Source organism: Rattus norvegicus, chromosome 2 (genome assembly GCF_036323735.1).
Source record: "Rattus norvegicus strain BN/NHsdMcwi chromosome 2, GRCr8, whole genome shotgun sequence".
Classification (NCBI taxonomy): domain Eukaryota; kingdom Metazoa; phylum Chordata; class Mammalia; order Rodentia; family Muridae; genus Rattus; species Rattus norvegicus.
The window spans coordinates 93792159-93815306 of record NC_086020.1 but is presented as its reverse complement, the minus strand read 5'-3'; the positions used below and the strand labels follow the sequence as shown (position 1 = coordinate 93815306).

The following is a 23148-nucleotide window of genomic DNA, read 5'->3' as shown; positions in this document are numbered from 1 at the left end:
TCTGCAAATAGTGATATTTTGACCTCTTCTTTTCCGATCTGTATCCCCTTGACCTCCTTTTGTTGTCTGATTGCTCTGGCTAGAACTTCAAGAACTATATTGAATAAGTAGGGAGAGAATGGGCAGCCTTGTCTAGTCCCTGATTTTAGTGGGATTGCTTCAAGTTTCTCTCCATTTAGTTTAATGTTAGCAACTGGTTTGCTGTATATGGCTTTTACTATGTTTAGGTATGGGCCTTGAATTCCTATTCTTTCCAGGACTTTTATCATGAAGGGGTGTTGAATTTTGTCAAATGCTTTCTCAGCATCTAATGAAATGATCATGTGGTTCTGTTCTTTCAGTTTGTTTATATAATGGATCACGTTGATGGTTTTCCGTATATTAAACCATCCCTGCATGCCTGGGATGAAGCCTACTTGATCATGGTGGATGGTTGTTTTGATGTGCTCTTGGATTCGGTTTGCCAGAATTTTATTGAGTATTTTTGCATCGATATTCATAAGGGAAATTGGTCTGAAGTTCTCTTTCTTTGTTGGGTCTTTGTGTGGTTTAGGTAGAAGAGTAATTGTGGCTTCATAGAAGGAGTTCGGGAGTGATCCATCTGTTTCAATTTTGTGGAATAGTTTGGATAATATTGGTATGAGGTCTTCTATGAAGGTCTGATAGAATTCTGCACTAAACCCGTCTGGACCTGGGCTCTTTTTGGTTGGGAGACCTTTAATGACTGCTTCTATTTCCTTAGGAGTTATGGGGTTGTTTAACTGGTTTATCTGTTCCTGATTTAACTTCGATACCTGGTATCTGTCTAGGAAATTGTCCATTTCCTGAAGATTTTCAAGTTTTGTTGAATATAGGTTTTTATAGTAAGATCTGATGATTTTTTTAATTTCCTCTGAATCTGTAATTATGTCTCCCTTTTCATTTCTGATTTTGTTAATTTGGACACACTCTCTGTGTCCTCTCCTTAGTCTGGCTAAGGGTTTATCTATCTTGTTGATTTTCTCAAAGAACCAACTTTTGGTTCTGTTGATTCTTTCTATGGTCCTTTTTGTTTCTACTTGGTTGATTTCAGCTCTGAGTTTGATTATTTCCTGCCTTCTACTCCTCCTGGGTGTATGTGCTTCTTTTTGTTCTAGAGCTTTTAGGTGTGCTGTCAAGCTGCTGACATATGCTCTTTCCTGTTTCTTTCTGCAGGCACTCAGCGCTATGAGTTTTCCTCTTAGCACAGCTTTCATTGTGTCCCATAAGTTTGGGTATGTTGTACCTTCATTTTCATTAAATTCTAAAAAGTTTTTAATTTCTTTCTTTATTTCTTCCTTGACCAGGTTATCATTGAGTAGAGCATTGTTCAATTTCCACGTGTATGTGGGCATTCTTCCCTTATTGTTATTGAAGACCAGTTTTAGGCCGTGGTGGTCTGATAGCAAGCATGGGATTATTTCTATCTTTCTGTACCTGTTGAGGCTTGTTTTTTGACCAACTATATGGTCAATTTTGGAGAAAGTACCATGAGGAGCTGAGAAGAAGGTATATCCTTTTGCTTTAGGATAGAATGTTCTATAAATATCCGTTAAGTCCATTTGGCTCATGACTTCTCTTAGTCTGTCTACGTCTCTGTTTAATTTCTGTTTCCATGATCTGTCCATTGATGAGAGTGGGGTGTTGAAATCTCCCACTATTATTGTGTGAGGTGCAATGTGTGTTTTGAGCTTTAGTAAGGTTTCTTTTACATATGTAGGTGCCCTTGTATTTGGGGCATAGATATTTAGGATTGAGAGTTCATCTTGGTGGATTTTTTCCTTTGATGAATATGAAGTGTCCTTCCTTATCTTTTTTGATGACTTTTAGTTGAAAATTGATTTTATTTGATATTAGAATGGCTACTCCAGCTTGCTTCTTCTGACCATTTGCTTGGAAAATTGTTTTCCAGCCTTTCACTCTGAGGTAATGTCTGTCTTTGTCTCTGAGGTGTGTTTCCTGTAGGCAGCAGAATGCAGGGTCCTCGTTGCGTATCCAGTTTGTTAATCTATGTCTTTTTATTGGGGAGTTAAGGCCATTGATGTTGAGAGATATTAAGGAATAGTGATTATTGCTTCCCGTTATATTCATATTTGGATGTGAGGTTATGTTTGTGTGCTTTCATTCTCTTTGTTTTGTTGCCAAGACGATTAGTTTCTTGCTTCTTCTAGGGTATAGCTTGCCTCCTTATGTTGGGCTTTACCCTTTATTATCCTTTGTAGTGCTGGATTTGTAGAAAGATATTGTGCAAATTTGGTTTTGTCATGGAATATCTTGGTTTCTCCATCTATGTTAATTGAGAGTTTTGCAGGATACAGTAACCTGGGCTGGCATTTGTGTTCTCTTAGGGTCTGTATGACATCTGTCCAGGATCTTCTGGCCTTCATAGTTTCTGGCGAAAAGTCTGGTGTGATTCTGATAGGTCTGCCTTTATATGTTACTTGACCTTTTTCCCTTACTGCTTTTAATATTCTTTCTTTATTTTGTGCGTTTGGTGTTTTGACTATTATGTGACGGGAGGTGTTTCTTTTCTGGTCCAATCTATTTGGAGTTCTGTGGGCTTCTTGTATGCTTATGGGTATCTCTTTTTTTAGGTTAGGGAAGTTTTCTTCTATGATTTTGTTGAAGATATTTACTGGTCCTTTGAGCTGGGAGTCTTCACTCTCTTCTATTCCTATTATCCTTAGGTTTGATCTTCTCATTGAGTCCTGGATTTCCTGTATGTTTTGGACCAGTAGCTTTTTCTGCTTTACATTATCTTTGACAGTTGAGTCAATGATTTCTATGGAATCTTCTGCTTCTGAGATTCTCTCTTCCATCTCTTGTATTCTGTTGGTGAAGCTTGTATCTACAGCTCCTTGTCTCTTCTTTTGATTTTCTATATCCAGGGTTGTTTCCATGTGTTCTTTCTTGATTGCTTCTATTTCCATTTTTAATTCCTTCAACTGTTTGATTGTGTTTTCCTGGAATTCTTTCAGGGATTTTTGTGTCTCCTCTCTATGGGTTTCTACTTGTTTATTTATGTTTTCCTGGAATTCTTTCAGGCATTTTTGTGATTCCTCTCTGTAGGCTTCTACTTGTTCTCTAAGGGAGTTCTTCACGTCTTTCTTGAAGTCCTCCAGCATCATGATCAAATGTGATTTTGAAACTAGATCTTGCTTTTCAGGTGTGTTTGGATATTCCATGTTTATTTTGGTGGGAGAATTGGGCTCCAATGATGCCATGTAGTCTTGGTTTCTGTTGCTTGGGTTCCTGCGCTTGCCTCTCGCCATCAGATTATCTCTAGTGTTACTTTGTTCTGCTATTTCTGACAGTGTCAAGACTGTCCTATAAGCCTGTGTCAGGAGTGCTGTAGACCTGTTTTCCTGTTTTCTTTCAGCCAGTTATGGGGACAGAGTGTTCTGCTTTCGGGCGTATAGTTTTTCCTCTCTACAGGTCTTCAGCTGTTCCTGTGGGCCTGTGTCTTGAGTTCACCAGGCAGGTCACCTGCAGCAGAAAAGTTGGTCCTACCTGTGGTCCCGAGGTTCAAGTTTACTCGAGGGGTGCTGCCCACGAGCTCTCTGCGGCGGCAGCAACCAGGAAGATATGCACCGCCCCTTCCGGGAGCTTCTGTGCACTAGGGTTCCAGATGGCGTTTGGTGTTTTCCTCTGGCGTCCGAGATGTGTGTGCAGAGTTCAGTCTCTTCTGACTTCCCAGGCGTGTCCGCCTCTCTGAAGGTTTAGCTCTCCCTCCCACGGGATTTGGGTGCAGAGAACTGTTTATCAGGTCTGTTTCCTTCAGGTTCCGGCGGTGTCTCAGGCAGGTGTCCTGCCGCTCCTGGGCCCTCCTCCACGGGAGCCCAGAGGCCTTATACAGTTTCCTCTTGGGCCAGGGATGTGGGCAGGGGTGGGCAGTGTTGGTGGTCTCTTCCGCTCTGTAGCCTCGGGAGTGCCCACCTGACCAGGCGTTGAGGTCTCTCTCCCACGGGGTTTGGAGCAGAGAGCTGCTTATGGGGACCTTCTAAGCAGGTTCCTGTGGCCATGCAGGAGCCCTTTCTCCCACTCTAGATACAGGGCTTACCACTCCTGTATCTGTAAGCTCCCGGGAAGCTCCAGCATATCCGGGAGGTTTCTGGAGCATGGACTCAGGATTCAACCACACCACCTACTTTGAGTGTTTCTCTCCCTGCTCAAGTTCTCTAGCCAAGAATGACTTTGCACTCAGCCCTGGAGTTCCAAATGCCACATAATGCATCCTTCAGCGAACACTCCTGCAAACTGTTCCACACCGTCACTAGGCAAGCTTCGCAGCCTATCGAAATGCTGCTTGATTTTCCACACCCAGAGAGGGAGAGTCTTCTCTCTTCTTTCTCTAGTCAGAGCACTCACCTCTCCTTTGATCTCAAGCTGCCATAGTGTACAGGTGTCATCCATCTGACGTGGTTTCGGTTTACTTTAGATATTTTCTTCAGAGATCTGGCCAGCAGGAACTGTGTCACTAAGACCAAGCCAGGCCACACATGTACTGGTGATCATCTGCTGTGTGTTTACTGAAAAGAAAATAGACTAAAGATATTTGTTTGTGAGGAGAGGGTGGGAGAGGAAGATGTAACTGTCATCTCATGGGAATCTAAGATTTCTACACAGAGAGTCAAATGATTTTGTTGCCTTTCAAGGAAACACTACAGATTCATTACCCGGAATTTGAAGCATACTGGCCATAGGCTTTGGAGTGAAAGGGCCAGGAAAGCAGGTAGATCCCCCCACCTCACCCCCATTTCAGCCTTTGGAGTTCAGCTGTAAAAGGGAGAAACCTGACTGTGTGGGTTTGGGTGTGGAGATCTTCCGACGGTGCAAGATTCTCCCACCTCGTTCTCGATCTCAGACTGAACTGCGAGGTTTCCCATGGCTGCCTGTGCTACCTTTGGGTCTCCACCCACCACAAAAGGGAGAGAGTGCGGAGCAGGAATCCTGGTGCTGTGCTATGCAGAGAGTGAGGAAGTGGGCATTCTTACCACAGAAGGCAAGGAGTCACAGGGTGATTAGGGGATGAGATACACAGTAGGCTGTAAAGGGCAGAGGTCAGGATGAAAGACCCCCTTCCAGAAAAAGGAATATACAAGCCTAGCCCTAGGCCCTCAAATAGAAATGACAGATGAATTTTAATACACAGGCCTGGAGCTAAAATAAGCCTTATGGGAAAGTTCAAGAAGTTCATATGAGTCCCAAGTCTTGTGGGACAAGCTGACCCAGCATTTAGACAAAACAGCCCCGAAAAGAAAACAAAATGCAGAAACTAGACTAAAATATGGGCATTGCTCCATGGGCCACCTGGCAGGGAAAAAGAAACAGTCCCTGACCCCCTGGGAGACCCGACCACCATGTGCTTTTTGCTAACTCATTGTTATGATTATAGCCAAAATAGGTAATGTACATGTATGTTTCATTTATTCCACCAATCACATCCCTGTAACCATGCATCTGCTTCTGTAAGCCTGCTTCTGCTCCCCAAAATACTATAAAAAGCCTACCCTGGATCTGCTAGGCGCGCCAGTCTTCCGAATTGACTGGGACGCCCACAGATACCTGTGTTTCCTGATCAATAAAATCCTCTTGCACATTGCAGCCTGTGGACTCGGACTGGTCATTGGGGCTTGAGGATCTCCCTCCTGAGGGAAGATTCTCGTTGAGAGTCTTACAAGGAGAAACAGCAGACTAGGCACTTTACACAGCGGTGACCAGCTGCGTTTGATTGAACGATTTTCGGCCTCACAGAAGAAGTAGAAATGGTGACCAGTAAGTCCCACTGTGTGCTCATTATCACACATCACACCTAAGTGTGTTGCTGTCTTCTGCTCCTAAGCAATTCTAGTGCAGCTGAAAGGACTTGGAAGCCCAACCTGTGTGCTGTAGCTTTGTTATGACACGAGAGATACTCAAGCTGAGCTTCTTTCTCTTTCTACTTAATTTACCCACAGGTCCTAGTGGGTAAACCTGTCTCCCTCTCTACCTGAACCACACAAGTTTAGAGTGGTAGTGGGTAAACCTGTCTCCACAGGTAAACCTCAATTTTAGTGAAGACGATGCTTGTATCCTTTGGCTGCATATGACTCTGTTTTCTTTCTTTCAGCTTTGAAACCGTGTCCACTCTCCAGGCCGTAGCCAAGCCAAGTTTTCAAAAGTATTAATCGCATTCATTGCTGTATTTGGATTCGGGTGTCTTTCCAATCACTCCTAATTTCTGCTTGTCCTGCAAGGGTTCCAGCACATTGTAGCTTCTTTCTAGATTTTAGAAAAGAAAACATTGTCGGTCCCCCAGGGTTGCAGAGTGCACACAAGGAAAGGAAAGATCCAGGCCTCGCCTGCTTCCCGGTACCGCCTGTGCCTTGCTGCTTCTGGCTGCCAGTGCCCTGGTCACTCCCAGTGCCCTGGTCACTCCCAGTGCCCTAGTCACTCCAGTGTCCTAGTCACTCCCAGTGTCCTAGTCACACAAGTTTCTTCTTCTTCCTGTTCCTGGACCCTGATGAGCTTAGGCAAACCCTTAGAGCCTAGAGCAGCTGGGCTCCGGCCTCAGACACGTAATTCCCATCTTTGCAGGGTTGCCTTTTTCCTCTGAAATATATTGTTTTTTATTTTTGATTAACACGTTGGTTGTATATATTAGTGGGTTCAGAGTCCTATTTCTGTATGTGCACAGTGCTCATGAATCAAATCCACTTAGCTGTTCCTTTGTCCTGTCCTCCCACTCCCCTTCCCAGCTTTAGTAATCACTGTTTTGCATTTACACTGGCTTTTTTTTTTTAACTTTCACATATGAGAGACAGAACACATGGTGCCTAAGCTTTCTACGTCTGTCCCTTTTCACTTAACATACAGTCCACCAGTTCTCTCCACGGCAAATGGCTTTTTCTTTTTCCTTTTCTCTTATCGGGTGAGTATCATTGAATTCCATTGGGCATGTGCACCATGCTCTGTTTTGCTTTGTTTTGTTTTGTTTTGTTTTGTTTGCTAATTGGCTCCTTATCTTAGCTATCTTGACAGGAGTTGAAATGAAAACAGGCATGAAGAGATATCGTCCTCACATGACTTTGTTTCCCTTGGATCTACAGAAAGAAGTGGGATGGCTGGAGCAACCCCGCCCTGCTCTCAGCTCTCTGAGGAAGCATCACATTGTTCTTCATAAGGAGAATGGTGATGTATGTGAACTGCCCTCTCCCCCTATCCTCCTGCCCTCAGGGAAGCCCTCCTTATATTAATACTCAGGGCACGCGTGTCTGCCTGTCACCCTGTTATAGATCTCACAGATGTGCTCAGCAACATCTGTATGTTCCACCTCTACCCACACTCCCATCTAGAGCATAAGCCCAGAGACCTGTGGAGACTCCAAGCCCCATTCGCATTGCCCAAGAAGGATGACTTGTCTGTTGCGGATTCTTATTCAGGAATCATTAAACAATTAGTGACAAAGAGAGCATTGGCATCCAGAGTACTTGTGCAGAGTTCTTGGAGGGAGAAATACAGCTTCTAATTACAAACAGTGGTGAGAACCAAACAGTACACATGCATTCATAGTGTCACAGGGGACACTGGCCTGGCTGGAGCAGGAGGCACACAGAAATAAAGGTGGTGGATGTCATGCCAGTCAGTGGGATGTGTATGAAGTTAGAGGTAAAAAGATAGTCACTGCATTATCAAGATATATATATCTGTCTATGATTTCTATGTATACATGTATTAAATTATATGTGTATATATGTATGTATTTTATGTGTGTATATATTTATTGCCTAAAGGGATGAAGCATTGAAATTCTATGTGGTACTGGGGAGAGCTGGGATAGTTATTTATCATCTAATTTCCAACCTTGACAAAATAGAACAAATTACAATCCATGAGTCATGAACATAATGAAAAAAAGTCAGTCAGCCCCATATATTTGGTTCTCCTGCCAGTTCTGATGATTTTATTTCATTTATTCATTTTCCTTGCCTTCTTCTTCATGAACTAGTTTGCTATTTCGAGAGAGCAATCCCCTGAGTTACTCGGCCTAGGAATACTTTTCATTTATTTGACATTTTATTTTCTCTCAGGAGTGGCCCTAATAGAATATGCATTTCTTTTCCTTGAATGAGGCGATATATTTGAAAGTGTTTTGCAAAATACCGGAAGCTCCCTAAATGGAAGGTAGACTGAATACCTTTAAAGGACATATAGGGCATAAATTATGGACAGATTGTCTTAGTGACCCAGTTATCATAGAAGCTGTTTCTTTATTCCTGGGCACTGTCCCCACCACAGTCAGGAGGTAAATACGTATGTCTAGTCACCTCCATTACTAAGTCTTAGAAAATTAAAAAAAAAAAAACCACATTGTTATAAATCATGGCAGAACAATCAATCCTAGCAGAACAGATGATTTGATTCTGTTCATTTCTCACACCCTGCTGGGTGCTCCTCTGACTTCACAGAGCATCGCCAAGCAGAGTCAAGGACGGGGCAATTTCTGAGAGAACACAGCAGCAAAGGGGGTGAGGCTTAGGTTCTCTGGTTCACAGCAAACCTGAGTGATGAGTTTAAGGGAAACTTGGAATCTAGAGCTTCCTCTCTGACCTCCACAATAGCTGAGAGAGTCTCGACACTAAAGCATAGCATTTCTGTGGCCACCCTGACGCTTCCTGTATAAGCTTTTAAGGTTATACTTTTTTTCAGTTTCATAGATGCCATAGAGAAACGAGCTCCTCCAGGGATAAACACAATTAGGGATCTGTTTGGGAGGTGGAGGATAGATAACAACGGAAATAGCATTTAGCCCAGCTTTGAATTCTGACCTGCGTGGAATTTCAGGGAGACTAGCGACAGTGAGGAGGAGGCTTGAGGTGAGGAAGTGCGGGAGTGGAGGAAGGAATTCTCTAGGGAAGAGACAGAATGGAGGAAGAAGGCCTTGCCGCCTGCAGTGGATGCAAGAGCCAGTCGAACAAGTGGGTCTAAGAGCACAAAGGAGACTTGGAGTGCAATCAGGAGCTTCATGATAACACCGAAGCCCTTTCCACTGTATTGGTACAGGACACGAAGATGGAGGAAATCCAAGATGCCAAGTGCGGGACCTAGGATAAAAGTGAATCTATTAAACCCCCAATTTTACATCACGTGTGTGTGTGTGTGTGTGTGTGTGTGTGTGTGTGTGTGTGTGTGTGTTCTCTAGTCAGTGCATATATTCCTTTTTTGGGTAAATATCACATCAACACATTTTTCTCAGAAACACAATGCTGTAAAATTTCACATATATGTAATGCAAGTATAAATACATGCATATGCACAAATAAAAATTTGTCCATATTGCCAGCATGAGGTTATGTCAGTTTACACAAAGGGTGCGTAACACAAAGATTCTGCTTATGTTTTGCACAACCTAGCAATAAAGTTTTAAAATCAATGTGATTCTGAAATGGTAGCTCACTTGTTTTATGTATCTTGAATTATAATTAATGATTAACATTTTCAATTATTTACCTTCAATTCAAATGCATTTCTCAAATATGTTTGCCCTCGTAACTTGTGCACTGTCTTTGGTGTGCTATTTCTAGCTTCCATGTGTGTTTAGCCTGCCCTGTGGGGAGGAGGAGTGGAGCGCATCAGGAAGAGGAGTGAAGGGTTGGACAGGTGATTTATTTGTAAAGTGGAGACAAATTTTTCTTTTTCTTTTTTTTAAATAAAATGACTCGTTGAGTGTTAAGTAAAGTTGAAAACATCATTAGTACATAATTACTTCTACTTTTCCAGTCTATCATCTCCGACATCCTTCTAGCCTCATATAACCTATCTCAAGTTCGCCCACACACTTCACGGTTTTATAAAAACACTTCATCTTAAGAACATTGGAGATTAAAACAGAAAGAATAATGGAACTGAGTTTTGGAGCTGGCTCAGTCCATAAGTGGCACAAGCATGGAAACTGAGCTCTGTGCACAGAACCTTTGGAATGAGGCTGGGTGTGGTACTGTGGGCTTGGGGTCCAGTTCTGGGAGGCAGAAACTGACAGTCCCTCAGGGGTCAGTGGCCAGCCCTAACCAGACCAGCGAGCCCCAGGCCAGTGAGAGACCCTCTCTCCAAGAAGCAAGGTGGGAGGCCTGTGAGGAACCACAGCTGTGTCCGTCCCCGGCTTCCACACACATTTGCACACACAGAACCGTGAATTAGCACATCGTCTCTGTTTCTTTCAGACTATGATAGTTTTATAAGGAAATTCAAGGAAAGCCTTGGAATTTTGCTTTCTTTTGATTCAGAAAATGCTAAATGTGTTTTCCCTCGGGGTATGGCAGAAAACTCCGGCATTAAATCAGGATTTTCTGATTTAAATGGACGTGGACTCTCAACTATTTTACCCATTTGAATTCTGATGGTCTGCTCTACGTATGCCTGCAGGGTCCTTCAGAGAGTGGGTATTATAAATCAAATAGAAACCCCACTTCTCTGTACTAGAACGATTATCCCTGATCCATTAGGCATAATCCCCCAAATCTTCATTTTAATCAGATGCAGTTTTATCACGCACTGTATGTTTTTAATAACCAGATCTCTGTTCATTTTAATTCAAGGTTGCTGGGAAGCCGCCATTCATAAGTCACTTGTTCTGTGCTCCCGATTTCTAACAACAGCCTAACCTTTTGTTATATCTCACTGTCAAACATACCAATCTGGTTTGATGGGATTTCATTCCACATGTGTGCACCCTCTGAGCCTACAGACTAGCAGAAATAATTGACTGCTTCTGATTGGCTTTCTTTTCAAACACCTGTACTCATTAACACCTCCAATACGTGGACAATTCTTGACAGTTGTGCTCCTCGTGAAGACCTTCTTTTCAGAGGCACAGCAAACAAGATGTGGTCTGTGGACAAAGGCTTCTCAAAAATGTGTGGATAACGGAAGCTTTTGTATATGGGCCAAGAATTCCAAAAATCCCATTTGGAGCCTGCTCAGACATGACACAGGCCTCACAACATGGAAGCCCTCTTATTGTTCCAAACAAAAGCCATCCCATACTGCTTCCCACACAGAGGACATACTTACCTTTCGTGTTTTCTCTTTTACAAAGAGATAAACCTTTTCCAGGTGACAGATCACACCTACAAATCAGCTGTCAATCAAAGGGTCCCCGGCACCTCATACCAAAAGTGTTGGAGGGAGGACACCATGACAGATATAAAAACTCAAATCTTCACACAACAGAGGCATAATGAGCTGCACCCACTATAGTGAATGATATCATATATATATATATATATATATATATATATATATATATATATACATATATATGTGTGTGTGTGTGTGTGTGTGTGTGTGTAAAATTAGACAAAATTATATGTATATTATGTGATGTATAGTGAGGGACCAACAGATATCTCTGCTATCAGACACTTGAAACACTAATGATACATTTAGGTTGACAATTGTTTTCTTCTTTCTTCCTATTTTTATCTACGGAAAACCAGAGATGAGGAGGGGAAGACAATGGTGGCCATTTTAAGCCATTCTATAGGCAAGATTAGGAATTAACTTTGCAGCAGGGACCCATTTCATATACAAAAACTACATCTCAGTACAAATTACATGTGGGAAGAAATCTGGGACTGGGGAGATAGCTCAGTGGGTAGACCACTTGCCAGGAAATCATGAGGACCAGAGTTAAAGCCCTGTAATCCACGTAAAAGCCAGATGGGCATGGGGGCTGCCTGCCTGTCATCCTAGGGTGGGGTACACTGGGACATGGAGTGCTGTGGAGTAAGTTGATGACCCTTACTAGCAAAAGGAGTCAGTGACCTGCTTTAGTGTGTAAAGTGGAGAAAGAGACCCGGCGTCAACCACAGCCCTCCACACACAGGAGAGCTCCTCACCCCACACCCAACACGCCATACGACACACCTGGGCAAGAAGAAGTAAACTCATAAAAATAAGCCTTGCATCTCTTGTACAATGTGTAATATTATCATCTTCTCCTCCATTCTTCGGCAATAGGCATGATAGTCAATAGTAGATCAATGCCCTTGCTTGTTCCTAAGGGCATACGAGACAGTTTTTGAAAAGAAATGGAACCCCTAGCTGCTCATGAAGTATTTACTCTCCTACAGGACTTTCCTACCATTCAAACTTTCTGAGAAAAACTTAACTTCCCTTTTAATATCTCTGATATGGGCATAGTATCAGGTTTCATTATAGTCTTTATCTGCAATTTCCCTATGAAGCGGAGAAACGGCTTAGCAACCAATTCTTTTAAAACAAAAAACGGGATGATAGCTTTTCATTGTTCGTAATGGTGCAATACATACAGGAGGGGAAAGGTGCTTGCTTTTGCCCATCTGAGAAAGACATTTGATACCTTTGAGGAAAAACCTCCAATGAAGCACGAGTTTCAGCAGGAAAATTGGATGTGGTCTCAGTGTGTAGGCAGGTGGCAAGAGCCCAGACTTATACAAAGTGACTCTATATAAAGTGACAGCTTATACAATGTGACTCTATAACAAAGGATCTGAACTCAGTGTTCAGTGGGCACCACGTGTCTTCTTTATTTATATAAACTCAGACTAAGACTTGTGGAGGGCTACTGAGCTTTGCCCCAAGTGCTGTGGTCTGAGCAAACGGAGTACCCATGCTCAGAGAATGGTGGACGGTTAGAAATGATGTAATGGGTTAGAAAAGAATGGCACATCTGAGGGCTCTTTTCTGTCCACTGATGTAGGCTCAGGGGATGGCGTGACAGGTTAGAAATGCATTTTGCTTCTGAGGGCATTCTATGAGACACCAACACAGCCTTGACTCTCCATTTGAAAGATTAAAGAAGTCGAAATTTCTCCTGAACTTTTACATAAAAGTCCCTGAATAATATAGAACTATAACAATTCCCTAGAGTGTTGGCTATGTGATTTAATTGTCTTATATTTTTGGTTGTGAGCCTAGCCTTTAACGGCTGAGCCATCTCTCCAGCCTGTGATTTAATTGTCTTAACGCATCCTCTTGCATGTTAGTTTGATTAAGTTTGACAAGACTACAGCCATTTTAGTCTTAACTCATATCTTTCCAGTGACCCAACACTCATTCCAAGTTCTGTAGGAAAAATAGTTATCTGAACATTTCATGCTGACCACTGATGCCTGGGCTGTTTCTTAACTGATGTTCGTCATCTTGTTAAATAATGTTTTAGAAAACCAAGCATATTGTAGTAGGTGACAGGTTATCTAAATCTAGGTAGGATTCTCCTGTCTCCCTGCTACTCAACACACACCTTTGTTTACTGGTTGAGTCAACCAGTAAAATCCTTCTTTTTTTTTTTTATTGGATAGTTCATGTATTTACATTTCAAATGTTATCTCCTTTCCCGTTCCCCCTCCCATTCCCTCTCCCCCTGCTTTTATGAGGATGCTACCCACCCTTCCACTCCCACCTCAACACACCGGCATTCCCTTACACTGGGGAAATGAGCCTTCACAGGAACAAGGGCTTCTCCTCCTATTGATGCCAGACAATGCCATCCTCTGCTATATATGCAGCTGGAGCCATGGGTCCCCTATGTGTACTCTTTGGTTGGTAGTTTAGTCCCTGGGAGCTCTGGGGTGTCTGGTTGGTTGATGTTATTGCTCTTCCTGTGGGGTGGCAAACCCCTTCAGCTCTTTCAGTCTCTTCTCTAACTCCTCCTTTGGGGTCCCCATGCTCAGTCTGATGGTTAGCTGCAAGCGTCTTAGTCTGTATCAATAAGGCCCTGTGAGAGCCTCTCAGGAGGCATCCATATTAGGCTCCTGTCAGCAAGCACTTCTTGGCATCAGCCATAGAGACTGGGTTTGGTGGCTGCATATGGGATAGATTTTGGCTCACAGTTTGCAAAAGTATGCAGTATGAGGTAGCTGGTCCTATTGCAATCAGTCAGGAAGCAGAGAGAGAACACATGATGTGGAGCTGGTCTATGTAACTTTAAGGCCTATCCTACTTCCTCTATAAAGGCTCCACCTTCTAAAGGTTCCACAGCCTTCCATAAACATCAACAACACCCAGGACAAAGTGTTCAAACCCATGAGCTGATGGGGGACCTTTCACATTCAAGCCACAGCTGTTGCTAACAGATTGCAAGTGTGCTTTCCTAGCCCTGTGTCCTCTTCCTTTAGGCTCTTGGCACCGTCTTCTTTGGCGGGGGCTCTCAGATGCTGGTTTATCTGGTCTGTGAACACCAGGAACAAAGAATGATCCCTGTTACACCACGAGAGACTTAGCACTCAGAGCCAATTAAAATCATGTGAAGAATGTCATGTGAGCTATGGTAAACTGTTGAAAGTGGGATCAAGAAACATATCTAAAGTTCTACAGAAACAACAGCAGTTTAATCATTCTCATAGGCAACCTCTATTCCTGTTTTCTGTTTCATTTCTTAGACCATTTGTTACTCTTGACGTTGTATATAGTTACTTGTTGATTGGCAAATTCTTAAATACTGTCAACCTCCCTTCCCCAAAAATAGAAAGCAGATTAAGAACAGGAAGTCTTTGTGTCTGTTCACAGCAGGAAGCTGAGCGCTCAGGGCAGTGGGTGACAAGCAGAAGTGGATAAAACAGTGTTTGGGTAATGCATGGATGAGTGCCAGCCTTGTGTTGGAGTCTGCACTAGATGCCAGGAGGGCAATGAGGTGACTCTCTGTCTGCGGCTTACTTAGGCTCACCAGAAGGTGGACGTTCTACAGTCCACACACTAATATTTCCCTTCTCACACTCAGAGGAACTGTGGGCATAGCCACAGTAGAAATGTCACCAAGAGTGAAAACAGATGTGTTGCTCAAGGAGGGAGATGACCTTTGAAATACAATCTGGATCATGAGAAGGAAGAAGTCATGTGGGGGGGAGAGAATGCCCAACCAAGTCACCCATGTCTGCAATGTGCCCCTCAAGACAGAGATATTGAATCTAATGGTAAGTGTGACTGGGGGCTTGATGAGGGGATGGCCCATAAAGGACATTCTCCTTGTAAATAGGACCACAGCCCTTTAATAGGCTCTCTTATCCTTCCACCTTTGTAAATGATGAGGGCACTCTCCTCTTCTGGGAGACACAACAACAAAGGCTCCATCTTGGAGACACAGAACAACCTTCATTAGACAAACAAATCTGGAGCCACCTCCATCTCAGACTTCCCAGACCCTGGAACCATGAAGCATAAATGTCTATTCTGGATCAATCTCCCTGTCTCAGTGAACTAAGGCTCCAGGGGAGGACGTCGCTTCTGGGTCAGAGAGGCTTATATGCCTAGAATAGCTTTACAGAGAGAGATGTCACAGATGTGGAGGTGTCCTACAATCGGGTATGGCAGGTGGAGGCAGGGGTTTAGCTTTTGCTGTGGTTGCAAGAGGAAGCCATTGCACTTTCCAAGCTTGGAAGTCTCAAGGTCTGATTCCTCTTTGAGACAGCACTTGTGCGCAGTCGCTGTCCCGCCTGCTGTTACCATGGAAAGCTGGAGTCTAAGGCAGAGGTGTGGGATGAACAAGTCTACTGCCTGGGGTGATGCTGTAGTACCAGACTGGTGGCAAGCACTTGGAATCCACATTCTTCTCAGAGGAAAAGACTTGAGGATAGAGTCTGAATGAGACTGAACAACTGAGTCAGGGAGTCAGTACAGAGTGGCACTTTTAGGTGGTGAATGAGTTCTCTGAGAACTTGAGTCAAAGAGAAAGTGAGAGGGATTGACCTGGGGGTTATGTCTTCCAGGGAACCGAAATCTCACCACTGGAGCAGAGGGTGGAAATGAAGAGGCTAGAGGTGCTATTAACCTGTGCTGGACGGCGATGAGAAAGCTCTTTGGGAAGGGTAGAGCGTCCAGGTGCGAGGGAAATTGGTAGCACAGTGTCTGTGGCAAAGCTGCCTGCTCTACTCCCTTAAGAAGGAGAGGAAAGTCATGCAGATGTAGCCAGCAACAACAGTGCACAGGGCAATAACAGGCTCCATTCTCTGTATATTAGCTGCCTGTGTTCTTACTTATATGTGATGACCTACCAACAGGATTAGGAGTATTGGATGAAGCAGAGGGGAAAAGTAAAGAATTTGATTGAAAAATTTGATTCAAATGAACGAGAACACACCTATAAATATGACCACAAGTATCTGTGGGGGTGACATTCTTATTTGAAATGGGAAGAAAGTCCCTTCCTTAAGATAGCTGGCTGAAAGTGTGTAGGCTTTGGCTTAGAAGGTGTTTGCATGTTTGCATTTGACTCCCAGAAGGTGTGGTCTTCAGGGGGTTCATTTAAATAGAACGAATCAGCCAAGCACAGACTAGACACAGGATCTAGGAAGCTACTGCATTCATCAGAATCAAACCTGAGCTGGGACTGGATCACTGTCGGGGTGGGTCTCCTGCAAGGGTAACCTTCTTTGAAAGTGTCCTAGTGAGATTATAGGATGACTAGCACGAGAAACAAACATGGTTTGAAATGCCAGCAATGCTATAATTAAACTCATTCATGTCCCCTTTTGAGCCATTTGAACTGTAGTCAGGTCTAAAACTATCCTTTAGGTCTTAGTGCTTCCTGAGGTCAGGGACCATAGTCAATGCATCACCTGACGTATGCTTAGCTCCAGTAAGTGCTCAGAGCCCCTGTGTGAATGAAATGACTAATGCTCTGGAGGGGGAGAAAGTGACTGTGGCTGTGTATCAAGAGAACCATTTTGGGTAGGGTAGAACTTTGGTTTGTCCTTTAAGAGAGGTAGGTAGAAATCAGATGATGTGGGTGGTTTGTACCTACTAATATGTAAGATTTCCTCTGAAACCAAATGTTGGCAGGTGATTGAACGTCATTGATCGATTTGTTCATCCAGCAATGCACTTATCCTCGACTGTGTTCTAGGCATTGTGCTAAACTGGAAGCACATGTTGAGAAATAAAACTCATGAACTCTCTTCCTCTAGGAAGCTGATAATCGTGTGAGGAAGATGGAGGACAACTAAGTAGGTAAGCAAGTGGAAGAGGCAGAGGAAAGTCCACTTGCACTCGAGGAAGTGACTAATTGATGAAAGTCACTGGAGAGAACTTTCCTTAGGATGGCCGCTGAATCTGGATGAGAATCAGGGACCCCAGGCAGAGCATTTGCAAGGAGGTCACAAAAGGCTGATGTCCCAGTCAGGCAAGTGGCATGAAAAGCTATGAGACAGGAAACACACTGCTCTTTGGGGAACCGAAAGGAGCATTTGTACCCCAATTTGGAGGCTTGTCTTTGAGTAAAAATGAGACTCCCAAGTTGAAAGTGCTGATACACTGTAATCCTAGCACCAAGGAGTTCAAGGCCTGTCTGGGCTACATTCTGAGACTACCCTCAAAAACAAACAAACAAACAAACAAACAAACAATAAAAGCAGGGCATGGGGTACATGAGTGGAAATCTCCTAGAATAAGGGGATGATTATCAACCTCAAAAGGACAAAGTGTCCCCGGTGACAGACATTTGGGGCCCAGTATGCATTTTAGAAGGAAAGAGGGAGGAAGTCAAGAGGAACTCAGTCAACAATCGAACCTTTGGTCATGACAGGCACAATGAGGAGGACACACAGGTTGTGATGACTTCAACGCGGAAGCCAGAGGAAGATTTCGAGAAGAAGCCTGCCAGGTAACATGCAACAGCTGCATGCACTTCATGCATGTGCAAAGGCCCCGAGATCGGCTTGCTTCTGTGCAGCTTTTCTCAGGTGTGAGAAGGCTCAGGCTCCTGTCACCATCCCCTATCCCATGAACACACCACACACCATCATGTCCAGAGCTATGTTCTACCCCCTCCTCAAAACACACACCTCGTCCAGGAAGCTGAGGTCATTGCTGGCAGACACTTCCCCTCCTCCCTCTCTTTTCTCTTTCCACAGTTCTTTCTGTCGCCCTGAACAAACGTTTTCTTTTTTTTTTTTTTCTTTTCTTTTTTTAGGAGCTGGGGACCGAACCCAGGGCCTTGCGCTTGCTAGGCAAGCACTCTACCACTGAGCTGAATCCCCAACCCCCTGAACAAACGTTTTCAATGCTGCTACGCTGCTAGTGGTGTCTCCTCCTCCTCTACCTCCCCAGGTGTGTACTGTAAAGAGCTGTTGCTAAGGAGGAAACCCAAATTGCCAAGAGCAGGAAACCTGCGTGAGCTAGGAGGTCAGATCAGGAAATGGGCGTAGCACACTTCACTGCCAAACCAAAGATACGGTTCAACAACCTGCTGCCAGTTTCCGGCTGTGGGGCCTGGTGGTCTCTGGTCAGGTACTCCCATCATCCTTAGCGTGCATATGCACTCCTGCTAAATTTGGAATCCAAGGCACGACATGCACATGAAATATAAGAGTTAAATGGAGAATTCGCTTCTCAAATCCAGCCCGGATCTTAATCACATTGTTATTAAAAATGCATAGTGCTATGAAATTGTTATTTAATGTAGAATTAGTAAAAGGTTCACATATATTTATATTATAGAAGGTGGTTGTCCATAACTGAATCAAGATGTGGATCCTTTGAGATAGGTCTTTTCAGCAAGAGGTGAGGGTACAGGTTGACACACCGGTCACTCATCAATCAGCAAGATCAAATGAAGGTGGCAGAGCAGTCTTCTGAACACATATCCTTAAGTCATCTCCTGAGGTTTCAGTTGCCTTCTCAGCACACGACAGCAGGCATGGAGATGGGCAGCCTGGTGGGTGAGCAGGAGTATGGTGGTTTGCCTTCAAGTCCCATCAGACTGGCCGCTCGCTGTGTTGTACTTCAGGGAGGCACCAGCATTAACGCATCCAGTTTGTCTCTGATGTGTTGATTTTCTGTCAGAAATAATAGCCTGACAGAATTAATAGCCATGGACCATGTTAACAAGATCTAAAGTCTAGCAGCCAATCACAGGCTATGTTAAAATGTGTGTGTGTGTGTGTGTGTGTGTGTGTGTGTGTGAGAGAGAGAGAGAGAGAGAGAGAGAGAGAGAGAGGTGGGGGGAGGGAGGCATACTGTCATCTTGTCATCTCTTGCTTGGATTCAGGGCTTTGGCAAAAATGGTCTTTCTTCCCTATTCTTTTACACAGCAGCAATTTAGGGCTAGAAATAGACAACTCAATTATGCTTCTCTCTCAATAATGACTATGGAGGATGTCCCTTTTCTGTGTGATTAGAACGGTTGGATTTACTGACATCAAGGAATTGAGGGAGAGGAGAGCACTGGAGAATCCCTTAAGGTGGCAAAGTTAATTTAAGGACACACAGTCTGTCATCTCATTGCTTCTCACATTTACAGCAAGGAAGTGGGCTTTCGTAATACAGAGCTGTGAGGCAGGTAAAACCCTCCAGAGAATGTTCGAGTCCACTCTGGTTCTAGTTCCACTTCTGGTAAATAGGGAAGTGTTTGGGGAGGAGAAAACCAAACACAGAAACAGACTATAGCGAGGACGGCTTCAGCCATAGCGTTTTCCGTCCTTTTCCTCCCTCACTTCATCCGTTACCCTTTCTGTGTCTTTACTTTTGGATGTGGATGCGGAGGAAGAGGAGGGAAGGGAATTATACAGTGTTGGGCTGCCAATGGAAGGCCGCGGCTGGAGTAGCCATCGGTGCTGTCATTAGTTATGCAAGCTCTCAAGTTCAGCAACCACATTCTCCTCATCTAAGGTGGCCATGTCTGCCTCTGAGCCCCAATCTGGGTTTCTTCACTTGTCTCTGAGAAGATGACTGAAACTCTAGAAATCTTTTGGGAGAAAACACTATCATTAACCATTTTGGGATCTAACCTTTAACCCCTGTTATATGAGGCTTTTGCTGTTGCTGTTCTTACTGATGTTGTGTGGCGGTGCTGGGACTAAAAGGGCTGGGCCCATGCTGGGGAGGCCCTTTCCCGTTTAGTTGCACCCCAGTCCCAGGTACCAGAACTTGGGTAGGCCACCTCTGTGTGTAGTTTCAGAACGTGGGCTATGATGTTGGCGGTGCTTTAAGAGCAGCCAGCTAGTTCTCAAAAGGGGAGTAACCTGGGGCGTGAAGAAGGTGGGAACACACATAGTTTAAGAAGGGTGACAACTTCCCTGTTTGCTTGTTTCTAAAACTTAGGCAAGTTTTAGCAATTTTGGGAGGGGACTGTTTGAAAGCTTCGGAACAAGCTGGTGCAATAAATTATGAAATTGGATGCAGCCAGAGACCTATGAAACACAGCATCCACCCCCGCAGAAAGATGGCTTCCTTTTGCCCTAGGAGATTGCTTGTGATGGAGAAGTTGTGTAAGACCTCTCTGCTTTACTGTAACCTATCACAAATACCCCATCAACCAAAGCCCATCCTTGCCGATCCCTACTTTTAGTGGCAGCATCAGTTGTATGTCGTTAAATATACACTCCACTCTTTTCTCCAATCACTTGTCTCAAAACTTCGTGTTTTTAAAGGTCGGAGATAATTAATTTTCAATGTTGTTTAATTAGAACAAAACCAAACATTCGAATATTTGAAAGAATGTATTTTATTCCTGCCATTACCAGAGTAGCACCTAAACCATGTCATTCAGCCATTACTAAACCTTAATTTAAAAGAAATATAATTCATAAAAGAGTATGACTTTTCAGAGTTAATAAACTTATCCTTTAATATAAATAATTAAATTTAATAAATAATATGGTTAAAAATCATCAATACTCTTCCATCTGATGGTTATATACAGAAAGCAAAGAGAAATGTGACCAGAAAGACACATAGAATGTGTCTAATTCTAAAAGTCATTTTAATGTAAGTTGCACTATATATATATTTTCACAGCAGGAATTCAAAGATATATTTTTGGAACACTTAACTATCTAGTTAAATCAGACACAACTGGAGGATCTCTTTCTAATTTTGTAGGCTCATTAAGATAAAATTTCATTTTAGGATCACCAATCTAGTTCTTTTCAAGGCATTGGAAAGTGTGTGTGTGTGTGTGTGTGTGTGTGTGTGTGTGTGTGTGTGTTTAGATTTAGAAATGCAACTTTTCATACTATCCTATTATAAAAACATATTGTTATTTTTCAGTCAATATTTTAAACAACAGCTCTCTAGTTTTCCTTAATGACTTTTTTGAAAGATATTTGTTTGATGCTCATACAAGCATAAAGTGTCATAAAGTATGTTTGAATCAAATCTACCCTGAGTTCCTTCTGCTCCATTTCCTTTACCACCCCGCACTTCACCACTTTTTCCTTTCAACTTCATGGTTTTTTGTTTTTTTTTTTTAATACTCTCACTGAGTCAACTTAGTGCCACATATATGTGCATTGGCGTAATTCCTCTGCTGGAGCTCAGTTAGTTAGCTTCCCAGGATTTTCATGCCTAAAGAGAATCAGTTCTCCCTTTTCTAACAACCATCAATTGGCAATAACTCCCCAGATAGCACTTCAGTAGCCCTTCCCTTTACAAGCTGGGGTTTGGCATGGCTTGATCTTGTGCAGGTGTTGTGCTGGTCACCATGGCAGCCACGAGTTCATCAATGGACAGTGTTTCTCACAGCGCTCCTCCCCATCCTCACAGCACTCCACCCCATCCTCACAGAGCCCCTCCCCATCCTCACAGCACTCCACCCCATCCTCACAGTGCCCCTCCCCATCCTCACAGCACTCCACCCCACCCTCACAGAGCCCCTCCCCATCCTCACAGCGCTCCTCCCCATCCTCACAGCACTCCTCCCCATCCTCACAGCGCTCCTCCCCATCCTCACAGCACTCCTCCCCATCCTCACAGAGCCCCTCCCCATCCTCACAGCGCTCCTCCCCATCCTCACAGAGCCCCTCCCCATCCTCACAGCGCTCCTCCCCATCCTCACAGCACTCCTCCCCATCCTCACAGAGCCCCTCCCCATCCTCACAGCGCTCCTCCCCATCCTCACAGCACTCCTCCCCATCCTCACAGCACTCCACCCCATCCTCACAGCGCTCTTCCCCATCCTCACAGAGCCCCTCCCCATCTTCACAGTGTCCCTCCCCATCCTCACAGTGCCCCTCCCCATCCTCACAGAGCCCCTCCCCATCCTCACAGCACTCCACCCCATCCTCACAGCGCCCCTTCCCATCCTCACAGCACTCCATCCCACCCTCACAGCGCTCCTCCCCATCCTCACAGCGCTCCTCCCCATCCTCACAGCGCTCTTCCCCATCCTCACAGAGCCCCTCCCCATCCTCACAGAGCCCCTCCCCATCCTCACAGAGCCCCTCCCCATCCTCACAGAGCCCCTCCCCATCCTCACAGCACTCCACTCCATCCTCACAGCACTCCACCCCATCCTCACAGCACTCCACCCCATCCTCACAGCACTCCTCCCCATCCTCACAGCGCTCCACCCCATCCTCACAGCACTCCTCCCCATCCTCACAGCGCTCCACCCCATCCTCACAGCACTCCTCCCCACCCTCACAGAGCCCCTCCCCATCCTCACAGCGCTCCTCCCCATCCTCACAGAGCCCCTCCCCATCCTCACAGAGCCCCTCCCCATCCTCACAGCGCTCCACCCCACCCTCACAGCACTCCACCCCACCCTCACAGAGCCCCTCCCCATCCTCACAGCGCTCCTCCCCATCCTCACAGCGCTCCTCCCCATCCTCACAGAGCCCCTCCCCATCCTCACAGCGCTCCTCCCCATCCTCACAGCACTCCTCCCCATCCTCACAGCGCTCCTCCCCATCCTCACAGAGCCCCTCCCCATCCTCACAGTGCCCCTCCCCATCCTCACAGTGCCCCTCCCCATCCTCACAGTGCCCCTCCCCATCCTCACAGCACTCCATCCCATCCTCACAGTGCCCCTCCCCATCCTCACAGTGCCCCTCCCCATCCTCACAGTGCCCCTCCCCATCCTCACAGAGCCCCTCCCCATCCTCACAGTGCCCCTCCCCATCCTCACAGAGCCCCTCCCCATCCTCACAGCACTCCACCCCATCCTCACAGAGCCCCTCCCCATTCTCTAGCTCTTAAGTTCTTTGAAGCCCATTGCTTTAAATTTTCTCTTCTTCAGTGACTGCTGCCTTGAGACATAAACATACACATTTAGATGTTTCATGAGATTGAAGAACTTTAATTCTCTTTAATCGACTCCCATCAGGCTATGGGTTTGCTTATTTGTTGGTTTGTTTTGAGGAAGGATGCCCCAGTATTGCCTAAAGTCTTGCCTGGTTT

General features: G+C 44.7%; 1 long non-coding RNA gene across 2 annotated transcripts; it reads left to right on the top strand.

The window, feature by feature from the left end:
* Nucleotides 1-14597: 14597 nt before the first annotated feature.
* On the top strand, nucleotides 14598-20167 carry LOC120100768 (uncharacterized). Of its 2 annotated transcripts, XR_010064178.1 has the most exons (4): nucleotides 14598-14948; nucleotides 16938-16980; nucleotides 17555-17632; nucleotides 17942-20167. It is a non-coding gene; the product is annotated as an uncharacterized LOC120100768 (long non-coding RNA). The 2 variants fall into 2 exon arrangements; XR_005500785.2 differs by having other exon boundaries at nucleotides 17555-20167.
* Nucleotides 20168-23148: the final 2981 nt, after the last annotated feature.